Source organism: Pogona vitticeps, chromosome 2 (genome assembly GCF_051106095.1).
Source record: "Pogona vitticeps strain Pit_001003342236 chromosome 2, PviZW2.1, whole genome shotgun sequence".
NCBI classification, from domain to species: Eukaryota; Metazoa; Chordata; class Lepidosauria; order Squamata; family Agamidae; genus Pogona; species Pogona vitticeps.
Genome location: NC_135784.1, coordinates 45809512 through 45822184, shown reverse-complemented (window position 1 = coordinate 45822184; position 12673 = coordinate 45809512). Strand labels below are relative to the sequence as shown.

Genomic DNA, 12673 nt, shown 5'->3' with positions numbered 1-12673 from the left:
TATTTCTAAAATCTAGATTTCTTACACCTTTATAACCGCCAAAGTAACTATGTATACTTGTGAGTGATCATTTCCTAGCTTTCCTCCTTTGCTTGCGAAAAAGGAAAATACCAGAATTCAATGTTTCCAGGAAGGCCACCTCTCTGACCAGGAAGGCCACCTCTCCCCTCAGTCTTCTTTTCTCGTGTTCAGATCTTCCCTCATAGGGCTTGGTTTCTAGTTAGATATTATGTACTCACTTCTGTCCTTGAAAACACACACACACACACACACACACACACACACACACACACACACACACACACACACACACACACACACACACACACACACACACACACACACACACAAGCATCATGTCCATCTATCTGCTTTACAGTGCTTTGGGCCCAGCCAGCATATTTGACTACACTACCGCTCTCTGCTTATTAGAACAGGTGAAATTACAGCACACAAAGAAGCAAGAAAGTTGGACTTTTGAGTATGGAGATCCAGGTTCACAGTCCCATTCATATGTAAAGCTTCTTTGAGGATTGTAGGCCAATCACTGTGTGACTTTAAGAGCTGAAACATTACTTTTACGAAGGGGGTATCACATGAGGACTGGCAAAATGGGCTCCATCTATGGTTTTTGCACAGGCAAGCTTGAAAAGTTTTTCAAGATGACAACTCCAAGAATATTTTTCTAGCATCACCATTGACTGCACAGGCTGGGGAAGGTTTGGGTTGCAGTCCGGAAAACCATTTTCCCAAGGTCTGCTGTGCCCTGATGTACATGCACTGAATGCAGATGTGCAATGAGAAAAATCATCCCCATGCCTCCATATAGGCACCAGAATCTGGTCCATTAAGGTCAATGAAGCACCAGAATCCGGTCCATTAAGGTCAGGCTCAGTCTACCCTCAGTAATCCCATCCTTGCCTGTCAGAAGCAGAAGATTTTTGTGTTCATTGAATTAACATTTTTATTGTAATACTTGTTTAACTAAAAAAATTATTTATATACTTATTGTTATTAGCTTTTAAATTTTGTCTTTTCAATGATGTTAGCCACCCTAGATACTTTTAAATGAGAAAGATGGGATAAATGAGTGTTTGCTCTCTCTGTCTCTCTCTCTCTTTCTCTGTATGAATCTCCCTTTCCCTCGCTTGCTGTCTCTTCTGCTCCACCAACCACAAAGGCCACCAATGCTTTTAGATGATCAGCAGTAACCACACTGGGAGCCACATCATTGGAATCCTCTTGTGCAAGGACCATCATTAATTATAGCTTGGAAGAAACATCAAGATTGTAACCTCTGCACTAAATCATGGAGCTCCTTGGCTAATATTGTCTGCTAATCTGGAGATTGGAGAAGTCCCTTTTATGGACTACAATTCCTGGAATTTGAACTGTAACTAGCTGATTAAGTTTGTGTTCAAGAGACTGGCACACAGGGATAGGACAGAGGAATAGGCAAGAATTGCTTGGAGATATAGGTTCCTTGATGATTCTGCCTGTTTTGTGTCTCCTTCTGTTTGTGGAGGAATGGCTGGAAAAGCAGGATACATGCTTCCTGAAGGTGTCTGAACACTTCTGGTGGAAAATACCAACAAGAGACTTCGTCCAAGCTGAAGTCACCCAACCAAAGTTACAGATATGCCCAGAATCCTACAGCAATAGGATTCTGAACAATTGTACACCAAAAAGGGAACTTTTCCTTTCTCTGCTGGGGCTACTAAACCTTGTCTTTTCTCAATTAATTTATTGTCTTTGCCTCAACCGTCTTCCATCCCCATTAACCAACTTTTCCCCAAGGATTCCGCTCACCACCCACCCCTCTTTTGGTCTCCAGAGTCACGTTCCGCTACCTAACTTGGCTCATTGCTGCAGCATCTTCCTCTGTTTTTTCCACAGCTCTCCAAAGCATGATCCTCCTCCTTTTCCTCTTCCTTTATGGAGAAGAAAGACTTCCAGGAAGGAAAAGTCTGCTCCATGTTCAGCTGAAGCAAGAGCTCCCTTCAAAGGACTCTCTTATGCAACTATTTGAGGTGATCTGGTGGCAACCGCTATCCTTTAAGACAGAGATGGGATCTTTTAGATTTCAGTTCCCATTAGCCTCAGCTAGCTTGGCCAGTGGTGAGGGATTGTGGGAGTTGTAGTTCAAAATATCTGAGAGATAGCAAAGGTCCCTTAGCCCTGAACCACTCTTACGGGAATCTTCAGATTCATTAATTTTACTTCTTCTTCTTGTTCCTGTATCTGAGGTCAAAAGCCAGGTTGGAGCCCTCTCTCTCCTCCCTCTGCTGGCAGGCAATGACCTTCCTTTTTTGAAGCAGATGTTTAATTGACTTGGAAAACTAGAGGCACTGTGGGATGCTATATTTACGTTATTCAGTATGTCCGGGTTTTAAATTCCTGTGTAGTAGCCCTTCTTGTTTCCCATCACATTCAGAGGCCTGTCTTTTAGCAGTTTCGGAAAGGGACTTCTCAGCATCCATGCCCAGTCTCTGAAACCCCTTGCCTTAAAAGGCCAGATTTGCCTCCTCCACTCTGCTACCTTTCCGGTGGCAGGCGAATATGTTTTTATTCAGGCAGGCCGTCAGAAATTAAGTACTGCCAATGGTAAGCCTTTACCCAGTGTGCTGGTTTTCTTTTTAAAAGCAAAATAGTGTTAACATTTTTAATCAAATAAAGTGTTTGCATTTTAATTTCATTTTTTAATAATGCTGTTCATTTAATAATCTTTTAAAGATGTCAACTGAGTTTTAAGTTTATTTTGCAGTGTTTTTAAGGGTGTTGACTATGTTGTTTTAATTGATTGTGGACCCGCTTTAGGTCCAGCCTCTCTTTTCTGTGTTTGCCAATGGGCACGCTTCCTTTCTCTTTTTGACAACACAGTCCTGTCTAGGCCCTTGGGACCCTCCTGGCCTTCTCTTCTCTTGGCCCGTTGCCATCAACACGTGCCAGGTAGCCTCAGAGCTTTTGTTTTCTGGACGAGGGAGAGGAATTTCCATCTGATCTCCTCATTTGGAGCAGGAGCAGATATTAGATTTGTTGGCACTGAAGTTCTTTTATCGGAATTCTGCAACAGAGATGCAAGGAAACGATTGCAGCTGTTCAGTTGCAGCATTCGGTCCTATTACAGGGATATCACACTCACCTCAGTGACAGTCCTACTCACCTTGACAGCTGTGCCCCTCTTTGCTGGCTAAGGTGTTCGGCTCTTCCGCTCACTTTGCATGCCATGAATAGCTTGGAGTAAAACAAGCCGCTTTTGATTAGCTTGACAACCATAGCACAGCCGACAGTTACAAGCCTACATGGTGGTCCTTTATCTTTACTCCTCGCTAAGTCTCTTAGATTCTCTCCACAGAGCATGTGGCATTTTTGAACGGAGGTTATTTGAAGATGTAACATTTACAAAGGACCCAGTCCCTGCATCAGACTTTCAGTGCCAAGTAACCCCCTGCTTGAGATTTATTGAGGTGGCAACATCCTCTGCCTCCCTCCCCTCCATCAGTGATTTGGCTTGAGAATTTGTGTGCCTAGAGTATATTGCTGATTGGAATGGGATATGTTTATGTTCCTTTAAAAATCTCTTTTTTGCACTACCGGCCTCCCTGTGGCATTAGGAATGTGAGGAGACCCTGTTCTCTCATCATGGCACATTGTAATTGGGATGACACAAACTGATAGAGGTAGAGGCTGTTTAGCGCACAGGAGTCTGTCTTTGGGTTAGAGAGTGCCAGAATGGAGGACCTCTGGAGTTTTGCAGAAACTGCTCTTCTAAACATTTTTCATGAGGCAAGATGGTTAGAGATCACATTGTTAGGCTAAGTGTTTCCACAAAGCCGTTGATAAACATTTATTTTGAAGAAACAGGCACTGGAGGCTTAGAGCACAATCTGGACTAGCCAAGATGGCTGAGGGCCAGCTGAGCTGACGTTAAGCCATCTGAAGCTGTGGTGAATCAAGACCCATTCCAGTCTAGGCATGCTGGAAACTACTCGGGACTGGCCTCAATTAGGCTTATCTTTCTGCAGCTACAGCAGACACTTGCATGCCAATCATTTAGATTGTTCAGCCTATAAGACGCACTTGTAGTCCTTTCAGATGAATGAAATCAGCATGGATTAAGGATTTAGCAGTTGAGTAAAAGCAGGGGGTAAATTAAATAATAAAGTGAAATTTTATTAATGTGTTTCCTTGTGTATATCTTGGTCTTATGGAAGCTATCATAATGATGTTTGGAAGCACTAACATTTGCTTTTGTTTCCTTAAGGTTCAAATGATAGAGTGATTGCTATTCATTCTTAAGCATGGTTCTTGTTAACATTGTTTTGATTGTGATATTGGCTGAAATGGTATTGCATGACTCTGTCTCTGCTGCAGGGTGTCTTTGGCCGTGATGGGTTGCTGCTGAGCAAAGGCTTCCTTTTGCAATTTCATGGTGTGTACAGCTTGCATATTATGAGATGAAGTCGTGTGCACACTGAGACCACTAAAGGAAGTCTCTAATCAGCAAAATCTACCACTTTCAATTGTGTCATTCATTATACACAGGAATTTGGCTGTTATATTGTTCTTGTGTTTGCATAGGGATAGCTATTGGCTTATGTGATCTTAAGACAAACCAATTCGGTATGCTCAGGCTCCACATCTCACATGCAGCACTTTGGTTTGGGCTGTGTAGACAGTGGGTTTACATACTGCAGCAAGTGCGACTACTGACTGAAGTCACTCAAGGGACATCCTCCTTAGCCCCCCCCCCCACATTTTCCCTGATCACACTTTTCATATGGGCAGAAGAAAGTATGAGAGCTGGCAAGAGTTGGCCAACAATCCGAAGCTCCATTGCATTTCCCAGATTGATGTCCCTGCATACTGTTGGAGTTTTTCATCCTTGCATGCTGCCTCTAGTGGTTTTAGCCGGGAGAGACCTTTCTGGGCTGGGATGACTGTCAATCTAGAACAGCACTTACTAATAGTTCCTTTCTTGGTTCTGATTTCAAAGAGGGCCAGGCTTTTCTCTTAGGAATTTCCCCCCACTTCTCCTTTGTTTGTTGGAATCAGTCAATCTGTTGAAAGCAATTTGTCTATTGAGAACTGTTGCTAAAAGCCAGTCAACCATATTTGTCAGTTTGCTGTTTGATATGTTCCACTGAAAGTAAAATGGAATGTTTTTAGTCTTTCTACTTCAAATTCTCAGAGTGAGTTATTGAGACTCTTAAGTGTCAGTTGATGACAAAAAGGGGTGGACTCTGGGGAACAAGTCAATTTTGCTCTGGGAGTCCCTACAGTTCTGCCGCGCGGCGAGCAGAATTTAACCAAAATCCAAAACATTGTGCCCCCAAACCCAGGTCATAGCCTTTTATTGTTTCAACACTTTCAGTTTTTTCTCTCTCTGATCCAGAAACATGCAAATATTTTCACAAAGTTGATAATGAATTAGCTCATGTTACCTCCAGATCAACATGGTTTGAACCAATCTTGATTTGTATAGCAAATATTTGGATACAAGTTGGGTTGGACGGCATTCTTACATCCTTACTGTCCATGAATGTGTGCTTGCGGAGCCCCAAATTGCATCTAGCCAAAAGATCATTCAGAAAGTATGAACCAGACCAAGTTTTCAAAAAGCAGCTGCAAGAGTTGATTCCTTGCACTTCACTAATAAGTAATAAGTCAGGATGTTGTAATCAGCAAAACATTATGTGGAGTAGCAGCCTCTTTTTCACTGCCTTGCAACAGAAAAAAATTCATCAGTTCCCAAAGAAATGTTTTGACAGGTTTCAATTTAGCTTTACAGATTTTATAAGAAATCTCCGAAAATATTATTTTCCAATTCATCAATTTCATGCTTTGTTCTTTTCCTAGAAATCAGTGTATCCTGTCCAACATCTCTCTATTTTTTACAGTTTCGGAGGAAATCTTGGGGCTGTGTTGACAAATGGCCAATGCTGAGCCTGTTGCTTAGAAACTGACTAGGTTTCTTCTGTTGTTGCCTCATGTAATAGTTATATTGCCCACTTGCATCTGTTAACAAGCAATACAACACAATCCACAGGTACTTATAAAGAAATAAATCTGGCATTCATTACTTGGGTTGAAAATTTATAAATGTGCTTTTTTCACTTGGCAGTGTGGGGGGGCATTTTGTTCAGGTGCTAGTTAATAAATTGAGACTATATCGACCCTGAACATATCTCTCCTATTTACCTAAATCTATTTATTATGCTTCAGGGAAAATACATTGTAGGGAAAATACAGTATATTATTATAATTACAGTTTTATGGCATTGTTAGCAAGCCTGAAATTGTTGGATAGAGGTTGGGCATGTGTATAAAGCATAGTTGGTTAACAAAACCCTGATGAAAAACACATTCTCTCTCTCTCTCTCTCTCTCTCTCTCTCTCTCTCTCTCTCACACACACACACACACACACACACACACACACACACACACACACACACACACACACACACACAAGGATTAGATTTCTTCATCTCTCAGCACAGTAGGACAGGACTGTTCAAGTAAGTAAGCCATTTTTTTAGATTGCAGCAATCAACAGTCAAGCAACCAAGTAAAATTACATCACCTTGAAAATCAGAACTATTTTCACTGCTTGACTTGGTGGTGATGATCCGTCAAGTCCAAGAGAATGAACCGAGGATCCTGAGCTCCAAGCTGCCTAACACAACAATCCGCCCTATCAGATTGGTGTAAAGTGTTATGGTGATGTCTTGTCAGGCAAAATGGGACCCCCAAATTTGTTTATCACAAACCAAAAGAACTTCTACAGCTTCTCATATTTCATTTAATGTGTGCCAAGCTGCTATTTATACTGTAATTCTCTTTCTGAATTTTTTCCTAAGTAGTCAGTTTTTCTATATTTTTATTTTGGGCCAAGTAGCTGGGGTGGGGTGGGTATGCATTGATTAGGATGATGCTACAGCTGGCATTCCTTCAACATGATGATCCCAATGTGATCGACCCTGTCCACCTTGTCGAAAGGAAGGCATACTTTGCAATAATTTTTTTAAAATAAGAATAGGAAAAAGCTGGATGTCGATTCCCCACAATTTATTTGTTTATTTGTTTGATTTGCTGTATATACCACCCATCTGGCATCAAAGATCTGGGCGGTTTACAACAAAATAAGAACAATAATAAACAGCATTAAATTATAATAGAATAAACATCAAAATAATGAAAATAATAGACATATACTAACATCACTTTTAAAAATGCAACAGAAAACATTTAATAAAAGCAGTCAAGATGGCGGAATCACTAATTTTGGTGTTGACAATTACTGAAGATGGAATTTTCTGGAAGGCCTGTCTGAATCTCATAAAGGCAGCCAGTGAAGTGGCCAGGTGAATATTGAGCGGGAGTTGACTCCAAAGGCATAGTGCAATCGCTGAGAAGGCCTGATTCCTAGTCCTCTCCTTCAGGGCCTCTCTCGGGGTCAATGTCCTCAAACACTCAGCCTGGGATGTGTGAGTCAGGTGGGCAGATCTCATTCGAAGAAGAAGACGTTCTGCCAGGTATAGAGGCTCCAAACAATTCTACATCTTTTGGCTAAGATTCAGAGAGCCTCTTGGATTTACACCCTGGGTTGTACATAAAGAGTAAGAGTTTTCATCTGATTTTCCTAGTAACTATCCTACAAGTCAGAGCAGTACACTTTATTTATACCATTAAACCCTAAGGTTATTAGGTGACCTTGGACCAGTCATTATCTCTCAACCTAATTCCTAGAAAGCTGGGGGAGGGGAGCGAATGCTCTCCTGCAAGCTCCTTGGAGGAAATATAGCAGAAAACAGAATCTCCTGCATGAGTATTACCACATCTGTATGACTGTGTGTATGTGTTTATAACCAAGCTGGGAGAAGTCTATAGCACTAAGATATTCCAATCACAAAGCCTACCTGCTCTGATTTCCAAGTTGTGGTCCAAAGGTTGCGCTCTCTTCCAGAAACTCCAAATTTTGTGTAGCCCATTTTTCCAAATTAGAGGGGAGGGAAGGAATTCAAATGCAAATCTTGTCTGTGCTGTAGAAATGGAAGAGCTGTGCTGCCATCTTGCATCTCATTCCATGGAGATTGATGGATGCAACTCACACTAATCTTAAAGGAAACTACATATGGAAGTCTCTGCCCTTCAACAAGATACAGTAATGCATAAAATACCCCTTAATTTTTTAATTCACCTGGGTCTCAATTTTAGAGAATTTTCATATAGTTTGTCCTAATTACAGTCATTTTAATGACAGCTTAAACATTTCATGACTGTCTTTTCAGATACTACTTAATTTCTCATGTGAACAGTTTTATTGTAAACTGGGAATTTGGGTACTAAAAATACTTTGCAAATTGGATAACAAAATTAAAAGTTAGGCTTCCTGTTCTTTGACATGTGATCTAGTCTTGAGAATTGTCAGAAGGATAAGGAAATATTGCATTTGCATGCTTCCTTGCACGTTTCTTCTCAGTTACATCTTCATTTATTCTTCTCTGACAACTTTCAAATGTGATTAGAAGACCACTGGTGAATGATTCTTTATGTGGTTGCCTCAGTGCCTGGAATCCTGCTATGAAAATATGCCTGGCTCCACAAGAAGCAGTCTTGATAACGTAAAGGGATGTCTGCAGAAAAGGGAAGATGGTATGAACTGAGTTCTAGCCAGTTATGTATCATATTAATTGGGGAGCATCAAGCACTTTTATGTGTGACTGTTTTCAGTGGGAGAGACTGAAAGTATGCTAGCTTTCTCACTAAAACGGAGGGATTTAAGAATAAAATCCAAAATGACATGGAAAGCTCTTTCCTTTTTTCCCTTGTTTTAAAACAAAAGTAAAAATCATTGAAAGAAGGCTGCAGACCTTTCCCGCTACTGCTGTTCCTCTGCTGAAAAATCACTTCTGAGATTTGCCTCTGTTCATCTAAGGTGTGGGAGGGACAAGGCAAAGTTGAAAGGGAGGCTGCAGTTAAGATGGCTGTGAATGTGGCAAGAGGTTAGCAGTGAAGGCTCTGTGGGAAATGTTTAGAACACTTATGGAAGAAAGGCAAGAGGAAACAATGGCTCCCATTAAGTTTCCTTTCTACAGAAGATCTTTTTAGAGGTTTTCTCCCTATGGCCGTGAAAGCAATTGGGTTGGGTAGTTTTTAAGTAGGAAATGGTGGTGACTAGAGATGGGCATGAACTACCAAAATGGTGGTCCACAAACCATGACTTAATGAATTTTCCCCACACAAATCACAAATCTCATTGGTTCATTTGGGATATTTTGTTTTTTGGACAGACAGGTGTCTTTAAAAAAAGAAAAAGAAAAATGGCTGCTGCGCCACCCACACAGCCTGCCCCTCCTTCCCACTGTCCCTGTTGCCTCCCTATCTTTCGCTGACATTGCCTCTTCCTCCACCACTGCTGCAGCTGCCATCTTGAGAGGCTGATGACTCCACAGGCTAGCTGGTCTCCGTGCATATTCCCACCTCTCGACTGATAGGCAGGGACATACGTAGAGGCCACTGGCGTGTGGCAGGCCTGTCAAGATGACGGAGGCAGAGGAAGGAAGAGGAGGCAGAAGTGGCAAAAGGTTGGGAGGCAATGGGGACAGTGGCAAGGGGGTAAGTACAGTGGGCAGGCCCGGGGGGGGGGTCAATGAACCAGGAGATTCAGAAATCACAAAAAATGCATTCGGTTTGGGAAAGTTTGGGTTCTCCAGCTTTGACTAACTTGAACCGAACTGAATCAATATACAGTATTAGCGATTTTGATGAATTTCCTGGTTCATTGTTTATGTAGTGCCCTTCTCTAATGGTGAGGCAGCTTCTCACCCACTGCCTTCCTGTTGTAGATCACAAACTCTCAATCCAGCTTTTCAGCAAAGGGCCTTGACCATAAGCAGAAAGAACAGAGAGAACAAAGCAATTGTATGCTCTGGATTGAAGAACCGTATACTTCTGTCTGCTGGCTACTAATTCTGAGCCATTCTAAGTTGGAATAGAGTTGACAAAACTTTACTATTACTATTATACTCCTACTTGGGCTGGTGGTTTTCTTTTACCAAGCAGTAGCTTCAGAATATGTACCCAGTGCTGTGTAGTGGATAGAGCAGTGGAGTAGGACTCAGAAGACCTGGGTTCAATTCCTTGTCTCCACCATAGAAATTCACTGGGGGAGAGGTGATGGAACTACTACTTAAATTCACTTACCTTGGAAATCCTATTTGGGTTACTATAAATTAGTTCTGACTTTGTGGCATATAACAATAATAAGCTTCAGGATGGGCACACATTGGGGAAGAATGATGGCATTTAACTGGCCAGCCAGATCAGTCATATTCATGCTACCAATCAATGGGGTGAAAAATGAGCACCCTCATAGCCTTACATTTAATATGTAGGATTAGTTGTGTTTTGACCTAATCTGTTCATTGGGATAAATGCTGTTTTGTCTTAATCTGTTCACTGGGATAAATGCTTAACAAAACAGGGGAGGGGATGGTTAGAATCAGCCTGGGTCAGATTCCAGAGAGAAGAATTTGGGATATCTAAAATGTGTGTCAAGTCAGTGTAATGTATACAGTATTGGCTTTAATTACTGCTCAGCTAAAGTTACAGTGAGGGAAAGTATTCTGCTAGATTATATCTCTTCAAATTCTTACTTTTGATGAAGAATAGAGGTTTTAAAGTATTTTGCCAGTTTGTTATATTAATGGTTTTCAAATAAATACTTTTGTGTCTGGACTCCAGTTGGTGGTATTGTTTTTGTTCCAGAAAATAAATAAATAAAAATTGTCCATCAGTTTCACTATAAAATTAAACCCCAGGGGATTTTTTTTTGGTCTCCTTTGTAAAGGCATATAGAAAATAAAAGTTTAGAAAGTGTACAGCCACGGACAAATCATTTATAAAAGCCTGCATTGTGCTTTTATGAAAGCACTACAGGAAAAAGTACTTTAAAAAATAGAAGAGGAAATGCAACACTACAAGAGCTAAGCTGAGCTAATTATTTTTTAAACAAATAGATGGAGGTCATATAAAACCATGAATACATCAGAGACCTTTTCCCTCTATGTGAATTGTCAAATTCTTGTTGCAATAGGCAGCCAAGCATGTACTTGCTTTGTAACTCTCCTCCCATATGAGAAGAGTTTAAATGTATTCGAGTAATGTGCCATAAAAAACAACAACATATTTTTCCCCCTGAATGCCTTCAGGTTTCTAACATGAGTGGGGAAAGATAACCAAATGGGGTGGGATTTTGAAGTACTTCAAGACTTGTGTTTCTTCAATTCAGAAGGTTTATACAGTTTCTTAAATGCAGAATATTCACGCAGTAGATTCCGGCCTGGTCCAGCGAACATCAGTGGTCCACAATGGTCTCTCTGAGATGCATGTTGGGATATTTTTGGCTTCAAACATGCAGAATCCAGTGGTTTCTGTGCTGAGTTTGGTGCAAAGGAAGAGAAAGAATAAATATGAAATTAGACCCATAGCTGCCAGTCTAATGGCGGTGGACATGGCTAAAGCTGGTCTAATTTGGGCTGGACAATATAAATTTGTCAGCTAGCTGAGGTCTTGAGAGACATTCATTTGAACATTTGCTTCTTCTTTCTTTCCCCCTAGGGGCAGCTGTTTTTATGAACAATGGGATGGCTTGAAAAATGACTCCGTGCCAGGACAGGGCTTCGGAATGGAAACACAGTCAGTTGTTAACTTTGGAGAAACATAACGAAAACCTCTTCCATTTCTCACAACAGTGTTGTTTCCATTACTGTATGACAAACAGAACTTACAGCCATTCCACCCTTGTCCCAGGTCCAGTGGAAAACTGAGCGCTGGTGATTAGACTGCTGAAACACAGGGAGGAACAATACATGCCTTTTCCGAACTTTAAAACAGGGTGTGAAAGACATTTTCATAACAGGGGCAATCTATGTGTATAAAGCAGTTATTCAGGGATAGGCAGGGCTGAAATGAGCAACCAGAACTGAAAATAGATTGATCCATTCATTTTCTCTCTCCCTCTCTCTCTTTTCTTGCCAGCTCCTCTGTGGAAGCATCTTGCCAAAGCTGACAAGAAGTTCTTGAAGACAAAGAACACATCAATGAAGGAAAGGCAAGAACTTTAATTAGACTGCAGGACAGAAAACATAAACAACAAAGTAACAAAGTAAAAAAATTAAGCTGGTATCAAAGTGAACAAAAACATTGGTCTCCTGCTCCTTTTGCTTGCTGAGAACTGCTGGAGAGTGGTTGGCAGGTGACTACGGCAATCGGTAGATACTCCGCATCTTCCTGAGATCTAAACCTATGCTAAGGCTCCCCAAACAAAGGTACCCAGCTTTTATATACTTTTTTGATGGCATAGTAATTAGGTGCATCTATTCTATGTTTACATTACATCTCATTAACGAGTAAAGTGATAACAGAACCAGACATCAAGGCATAAACACATTCTAGAACCACCGGGCTTGGGCACTCTTATCAGATGGTTGATTTTGAGCATCTAGGGTAAACAAGTTGTACATTTGAAGTGACCTCTGGTCATGAAGATAACACAGCCAGAGATCTTGAGCAGAGTGCCTTGGTATCACCTGCTATTTGACCTTTTGTGTCCAAAGTACATTTTCTGCCACTAGAGGTGGGGGTATTCATAGAGGAATACGAACTGC

At 41.1% G+C, this 12673-nt stretch overlaps 1 long non-coding RNA gene across 1 annotated transcript in view; it reads left to right on the top strand.

Annotated features, from left to right (window-relative positions):
- Window positions 1–3026: 3026 nt before the first annotated feature.
- The window catches only part of LOC140704106 (uncharacterized), a 30124-nt gene continuing 20477 nt past the window's right edge, over window positions 3027–12673 (top strand). The window contains exon 1 of the long non-coding RNA XR_012083229.2: window positions 3027–12334. This is a non-coding gene — a long non-coding RNA (uncharacterized LOC140704106). The remainder of the gene's footprint in view (window positions 12335–12673) is intronic.